Source organism: Asparagus officinalis, chromosome 7 (assembly GCF_001876935.1).
Source record: "Asparagus officinalis chromosome 7, Aspof.V1, whole genome shotgun sequence".
Classification (NCBI taxonomy): Eukaryota; Viridiplantae; Streptophyta; class Magnoliopsida; order Asparagales; family Asparagaceae; genus Asparagus; species Asparagus officinalis.
Window position 1 is genome coordinate 141,102,599 of NC_033800.1, and position 8,692 is coordinate 141,111,290.

The window sequence follows — 8,692 nt, forward strand, 5'->3', positions numbered from 1 at the left end:
TTGCAACGCTCTAGCAAAATAGACTACAAATTGACGGTCTCTTCAAATCCAGACGCAGAGCTCACCTCTGCGTCCCAGATTCAAAACGCATAGCTCGTGGCCGTGTTCCAAACTCCTAGAAGCAAAATGTAGAGCCCGTAGATGTGTTCCAGAATAAGACGCAAAGCTCAAGAGCTGTGTTCCAACTTTAAAACACAAGGGTCAGCCTTGCGTTCCAGATTCAAAATACAACGCGATCTGTGCGTTCTCAGCCGCCAACACATGTCCCAACTCTGCATTTCAGTCCCAGAACATAGTGTTCATGCTCCGAACATAGATTTTGCATTTGACTCATGCAAATACGAGTTAAACAGTTCTAAAAACGTTCTCCCATGATTTTAGGGGGGGGGGGGTTACACCCTTTAAACCACATGAATCCCATGATTTTAGGGGGGGGGGGGTTACACCCTTTAAACCACATGAACGGTTTCAAAACCGTTTTCCATGAAATGGGGTCGGTTACACACCCCATTAAGGAAAGATTTTAGGGGAGGTTACACCCCTAAAAAGCCCTATAAATAGCTAAAAAATTAGCTTAATTCGGGCTTCTTTTTGGGATCTTCGATTAGGAATTTTGGAGATCAAAAGGCTCTCTCTTTTCCGGATCAGAATTCTTAGAGATCTGCACAAGGTTTCTTGGCAGAAGAAGAATCTCGACAATCTTCAGATCCTCGGAGTTGTTCTTGGAGCTTTCATCAATCTTGGCTTATTAACCGAATTTTTGATTCAAATCAACTCTGTTATAGAGTTTAAACTCGCTTTGAGTTCTTAAACTCGTTAAGAGTTATTTTCAAACTTGCCACGCAAGTTATCTTTGACATCAATCAAGAGGATTCAACCGTGTTCCATGAGTTTAAGTGTTCGGATCATCAACGAGAAGCAAAATCGATACGAACGTTGAGGGAGGCATCTCATCGCTGCCGTGAAGAACCTAGACTTAAATAAAGGGGAAGATCTCCGCCGATCTTTTTCTCTTTTGTAATCATAAATTCAAATTGTAATCATTTAGAGATTGAGAGAGTTGTAAACATTCTTAAGCAGTTAGAAAGAATAAATCAAATTTAATTCTTTCATTTTCTTATTACAAATTTCCCACCAAACACACGCTCCTGGCCCACGGGCCCTGTTAGCGCGTGCAAGCTGTAGGACCCACAGAGAGTAACTCGATATTGGCTAACATCTACTTGCCAAAATGCTAGCACTTAGTTACGGTTGAGTCTTAGATTTTCTCTATTTAAACCATAAATTTTATTCACACTAGTCCATGTGAGACTAAAGTGTGGGGGTATCACAATCACCGTACCTTACAAAAACGACATTCCTGTCGTCACGATATAACAATTAGCACATCCCAGTGTCACTGCCAGGTGATGTAAATTCTAGAGGTGGCTCCTACGGGTTCTAGAGGTGGCTCCCACTGCATGCATACTTCAAGTGCGCGGTGTAGCATTTAGCCTTGTATAGCACATAGTTCCACGCTTCGACTAGCAACCTGCTCTGATACCATTTTTGTAACCCCACTTGTGTGAAACAAAATTTCTATAAAGTAATAATATATATTTGGTTAAATACTACCCCCTCTTAATTAATTTGTTTGTCAATATATTATTATTTACTTAGTTAATTATTATATCTTCTTGAAGCCATCTAGTATTATTATTATTATTTTGAAACATAGAGCTTTTCTTGTTCATGCATACCTCATTATGTGAATGAATAACAATAGAAAAGTGGGTTGACCAACATGTTTGTGATAATATAAGTGACTTTCATAGGTTAAAAGAATAAATTTATATATCACCACTTCCATTATTAGTGATTATCCTATAGTGATGAGCTATGGCAAGTAAGTTTTTTAAAACTGTATAAGTAGCATCATGTTCATAACTATGCAGTGGTTGGAAGTCTTAGAAAAATAGTGAGATAGTTATGTTTAAATTCTCTAAATTGATCTAAGAAGTTGACTAACACCTCAATTGATGATAACAACACACATAGATTAGCAAACAAGTCAAGATTACTCTAGCAATTAAAAAGAGGATAAATCACTTACCTTAATCTTCCAATTTTTCACTTGTACTCCTCTGTCCTCTCTGATTTCTCTGCTCTTTTCTCCTTGCCTCCTTTACTAGAGCTTCACTTCTATTTATATATACCCCTTTTTTCTCTCTCTCTTTTTCTTTTTTTCTTTTATTTGATGTAGTAGTTAGCCCAACTGAGACCCCTATATATAGTCATGGTCTTGGTTGGTTTTTATATTTTTTTAATCCTTATCATAATGATTCACCTGGACACCTCATGGTCATCATAATTCCTTATGATGACTCACCCGGACACTTTATGGTAATCATAATTCCTTTTGATGATTCACCTAGCCACCTCATTCTTATGGATAAGTCTAAAACATTAAATATATAATTCGTGGATAGATGTGTACAAGATTATCCTATAGATAAGTATGAGAACAAAAATATATTCATGGATAAGTGTGCATGAGAATAAAATAATAAATTTGTCATGTCCAGGTCCCACGGGCCTTGTTGGCATGTGCAAGTCATGGGACCCACCGAGAGCAACTCGATATTGGCTAAAATTTACTGTCAAAATGTTAGCACTATTTTACCCTTGAGTCTTGGCTTTTCTCTATTTAAACCATAAAATTTTCTTCACACTAGTCCATGTGCGACTAAAATGTGGGGGCATCACACAAAGTCCTTCACATCTTGACGGTTAGTTGCTTGTACAAGTTTTGTGAGTAGATCCTCAACATGGCATCTGGTGGGTGCCGGAGGAGGAGCTTTACTGTTGTCATGGTCAGGTTTGGTACAAAAACCTCGACCAAATTCTACTCTTCCTATCTAGATTGGGGCCAACAAAATTCTCCTCATTGGAGAACCATGTATGTCTCATTACCCTATCTAGGTTGAATGAGCACTCGATGTCTTCTCCATATTTTGTATCAGTGAAGATAAATTTCATCTTATTCTCGTTCTACTATCTCAGCACATGCTCGAAAGTGGGAAGATCAAGACTAGGAGGGTCAAAATGAACATAGTGTCTGAATACACTATCTTCGTAGGCCTCCCAATGCCTTTTCCCCATATGCTGCATTAAAGTATACATGAATTCGTAGTATGCAGTAAAACTAGAAGTCGACCACAACTCTAATAGGGACTTTGCATTTTGTCTACAAAGCAAAATCACAAGACATAATTAGTTTAAAAATAATTTGTAACCATAACAATTATGCTGTAAACTTAAAAAAGAAACTGTAACCTTAACAACAAATCCATAATCTTAACAACCATTTAATAACCTCAACAACCAATCAATAACCTTAACAATAAAAGCATAACCCTAATAACTAACATGTTACAAATTAATAGTAATATTCACAACTAACATCTACAAGTCAACAATAACCTCCACAACTGACAACCACCTGTCAACAGTAACCTTCACAACTAACAGCCTGTAGGCAATAAAAATTGCCTTAATATAAAAGAACTCAAACCTCGCCCATTAGAGCTTGCCTGCATGTTCAAAGTAAGCAAAAGGCCAAGTAGAGTTTGCCTACAAGCCAAAGCTCACCAACACGTTTTGCTCACCTGCAAGTCAAAGCTCGCCAGCATTGCTTAACTTTCCAGCACAAATCAAGCTCGCCTGTAAGCAAGAGGCCAAGTAGAGCTCGCCTACAAGCCAAACCTCGAATATTTGTTTGGCTCGCCTGTATGTGCCAAACCTCGCCAATCTCGCCTGTTTGCTTGACTCGCTAGCACGAGTCAAGTTCGCATGATTATCAAGCTCGCCAGCACGAGCTCGACCTTACCTGAACGCATTATTCGCTCGCACGAGTCAAGTCCGCCTGCAGTGAGTTCGCCCGCACGAACTCAGCTTTTAAATAAATGTCAGCTCACACTCTCAAGGGGCCCGCTAGTCGACCCCGCCTGTTCGCCAAGCTCGCCTACAAGCTCACTTGAACGTTCAAGCAGCTCTCAAGCTCGCTTGCAAGCTTGTTAGTCCCGCCTAAATAGTGCAAGCGGCTGCTTGCTTGTGGGAGTGGGCCTACCCATTTCCCACGTCTTGGATAATGAGGCATGACTCCCATCACCGCTATAGTGGTCATATCCCATAGCTATAGAAGGAGTATGCTACTCCTTAGTCCTATTAGTGGCCACATCCCACAAATCAAAGGATGGCCCATGCCATCCCTTGTTTATTTATAAGCCTCATTGGCCAACGTTCAAGGGGCTAATAATATTTTCAAGGAGGGCTGAGCCTTTTAAGATTCTTCAAACAGATGTCTTCATTGGCTTGCTTGGTAGAACTTTCCTAGTTTTTTTTGTCTGGATTGTTGAAGTAGACTCAATCTGAACTCTCAGATTCGAGACTCTTGGCTTTTTTTTGCAAACTTTTGCATATTATCCTTCTTTAAACATTCGGCCTTGATACTCATCAAGCTCGGGTATTATCGAACTCAATCACAACAAGAGCTTCTACTGCGTACTGAAGCTCAACCGTAATTTTGATCGGATTGTCCAAGGGAAGCAAACTCGACGTAAGTATTCGAGGGAGGCATCCTATCACCACCGAAGAACCTACGTTAAACAAGAAGAACGTTATATTTGCTTATGTTGTAATTGTTGATCCTTAGTTTGTAATAAGTCATTCTTATTAATACAAATAATAATCCCTCTTCAGAGAAGATCAAATTTTACTCACCAGCACAGCCGCATGTCAACAATAACCATCATAACATACTCATAACCTTAACAACTAATGCTTAACATTAATAACTAACAGACCACATGTTAATAGTAACCTTAACAACTAACAATAACCTTCATAACAGATCCATAACCTTAACAACTAACACATGACATTAACAATTAATGAATGACCTTGACAACTACAAGCTAACATTCACAACTTAACTGTAACCTTCACAATTAACACAACATGCAACATCTAAAACAATTAGATTTTACAGTAAAAATCACTTCTTTTGTGTTGCATACGCGTCTCTTTAGATCCTCTCTTTAGATCCAGGAGCGCTCTAGAGGCGTCGTCGGTGCCAGTGTCGGTGCTGCCCTCTAGATCTGTACGCTAGGGTGGCTTTTTGGGTTAAGCTGGACTTGTGGGAAGAGAATTGTTAGCTATGATGTCCTTTAGAATACCAACAATTGATGTGCCAGCTTCAGTCCACTTTGCTACGCTCAAAAGTCTTTTTAAGACGACGTCCTGTGACACGTCGTCGTCTTCGCTGAAAACGACAGAGGCGACTGCTTTGGGAGTTGACTTGTCAACCATTTTTTTCCATCAGGTATAGGATTAAGCTCTGGGGTGGGTTGATTTAGGGTTAGAGTTTTAAAATAGGGATGGTTAGTTCGCCTGGACAGAAAAGAGATGAGATGGCACGATCGACGAGGAGTAGTATTGAGAAGTGAGAGGCGGTTAAATCAAAGGACATTTTGGGAAAATTGTTTTTAAACATTGGATCACATGGGAAGGGCTTTTGGAGGCTAAAGGAATGTAAGAAATTTTTTTGGGGGTTTTTGGATTTTTGAAAAAGTCGGCTGGGGGGGGAGGATATTGTAATGGGGAATTTGGGGGATAGAATAGAAATTTCTGTGACAATGCATTCTAGAAGCTCAGCCAACAAGCCTGTCCAAACAGTCTAAGCTGGGAAAAAAATGGCGCGCACCGGACCAGACCCACCCGCAAGGCTACTGGCTGGGCTTAGGTCCTTGTTTCGGGCATGTTAATTTGTTTTGCGGAACACCGGATCGCTATGCCAGATTTTTTATTTTTATTTTTTGACAAAAGTTACTTTAATTAGTTTTTTTGTAAAAAAATGAAATTTCAAGAGTAATTAAAATATGAAATTTTTTGATAAAAATTTAATTATATTATTAATCACTTATAATTATATAATTTGTAAATATTATAGAAATTAAAATGGTAAAAAATAAATTCTTTATTATTAATCATTAACAATTATAAATTTTTTAAAAAAAATTATTGCATCACAATAGATAAATACATCCCAATAAAGTTGATTCCTATTTATCTATATCACTATAATTTGTAACTCTTTTCAAAATAATTTATCGCAGATTTACAGGTAACAAAAATAAAAATTACAAACTACTTCCTACTCTCTATCTCATATCGCCAACTCATTAAGTCTATCTTCAACATTAGCTATCCGGTCGATGCATTGAGTTCTCTTCTCAGACATCCACCAAACTTGTAGGCACATTACCGCATGTATGGTAGACGGATCTCACGATGTTCTCTAATCGTCGATCAAATATCCTGATGTGCTGGAGGCGGATTCCGAAGCTACTATAGAAACCAACGCTGTTAATAAGTCATAGGCCATGATGGAAAGCATAATATATAAAACTGTTCCATATACTCTCTACCATTATAAAATATCGAAATTGACATTATTTTGAGGTTTAACTAAAGGTGCAGTTAAATATTATTCAATTTTAAAAAATTCCATTGATGATGATCCAGATCTAGATCCATGTTTACTACCAGTTAGCCTCTCTATCATCAATTGCCTATCAAAAATCTTAACTTTGTCCCGTCTTGAGCTTGTAGAAGCTATAATTTGAAGTATACTTACACCATATCTACCTGCATACTCATTGAGTAATCTTTAAAAATAATATTTAATAGTATTATAATGAGTAAGAACAATAATAATCTGACTATTATCAGTGTCTATTATCATATTCTCATACAAAGAATTTAACAAACTTTGAAGGCCAATATCATTCAAGCATGGATCAATAAGAATCCCCAAACCAAAAATAATAGGAATATATCTAAACCACTTATTAAATTGACTGGAATATGTCTAAAATAGTTATTAAATTTACTTTCCACTTTAAAAATCATGTTTTCAAAATAATTATTCATGCAATATGTATTTAAAAAGTTTGAATATTTAAAACTTGTAAAGCAGCTTGAGTAATAGTTGAATAATAACAACCAGATAATAACATAGTAGCTTCATAAAAAACTTGTAGCATCTCTTTTACACAACATATAATTGTCCATTCATCATCAATTATTCCATACATATTAATAGAGCTAGAACTAGAAGCATAGAAAGCAATAAAATTATTTATAATTTCTTTATACTTTATTGTTACATTTAACATTGCATAGGTGGTATTCCATCTGTGATCAACATCTTTTAAAATTAATTTAGATTTTATATTTTTTATTCTACACAATTGTTTTCATATTTTAAGTCTTTGTTTAGAATCATTATGAGCATAAGTTATAATCCTAACTTCTTCTATCATGTGTTTAATTTTATTAAATGCACTTTAAACAATTAAATTTAAAATATAACAAATGCATCTAATATGAAAAGTATCATCTTGAAATGACAATAGCAAAGATAATTTGATATGATCTACAACTACATTATTATTGCTTGGATTATCTAGTAAAAGAGAAAATATTTTTTTCAAATATTTTTACTTTTGAAAGTTCTTCCATTATTGAATTTATAACATTAACATCAGTGTGTGAATATTCAAATGCAATAAAAGAAGCAACTCTTTTAAATATTTGCCAAGTGTCATCAATCTATTGTGCTTTGGTATATAAATAACCAGTTTGTGCTCCGAATGTCTAAATATCAGAAGTTATAGAAATTTTACAGTTTAAGTTTTAAAAATAAGAAATATTTTTTGTTTGTTCCTCGTGATAATATTTCAAAATATCATGTTGATAAGATTAACGAGAAAATTTTGAAATGCGGGATAAAACTATATCTAATCATATCATCAAATTCACCATCTTCTACTAATTTAAAATGAAGGTTTTTAGAACAATAAACCTGATGATGCATTTCTTGGCTTTAATTGCGTTGTAGTTTCAGGAACCGAGGCTACCGGAGGTAGATGATTGAGAGAGTAGAGATTGGCGGATGTCTCCTTGAGATGTTGTTGCTTGCGCTCTGTTGTGTTTTTCCAAATAGAATTTGAAGTGGTTGATGCCGGTCTTATGAGTAGCTTCAAAGATATGGCCGCACAACACACATTTGGCTTTCTAGGTGAGATATTTTTCGTGTTGATCCTTGGTGACTTCTATATTCTCAAAAAAAATCCACACATCAGATCTCGGCTTTTTAGGAGCTCTAGGTGCTGGATCATTGTCACCGTATTTAGGGTCAACATCGGTAGTAGGAGAAGTAGCTGTAGGAGTAGTATGACTCATTTCAGTGTCCGGAGTCGGAATTTGCCCTTTATAATAGGAGGAAGCCGTTGGTATTAGAGAATTAGAGAGTATAAGTGAGAATAAGAGAGTATTAGAGAGAAGTAGATGAGTTTTGGATGAGAAAATCAAATGAAAATCCCCTCTATATATGGAGACAGCCCCCTAGCCAAATGACCAAATGCCCTCAAATTTTAGTCTTTTTTGACTGTTTTGGGGGGTATTTTTATCAAATGACCAAAACTAACCGTTATTGGCTATTTTATCAGCCCGAACCGGGTCAGGTCCGGACCGCCCCTTACAATGAGCATTTTTATGCTGGTTGGACCGGGTCCAAACCGGGGCCTGGCCGGGCTTGGACGCCCAGCCCGGTCCAATGGCTCCTAGCTGTTCCCAGGTCAGGGTCCGA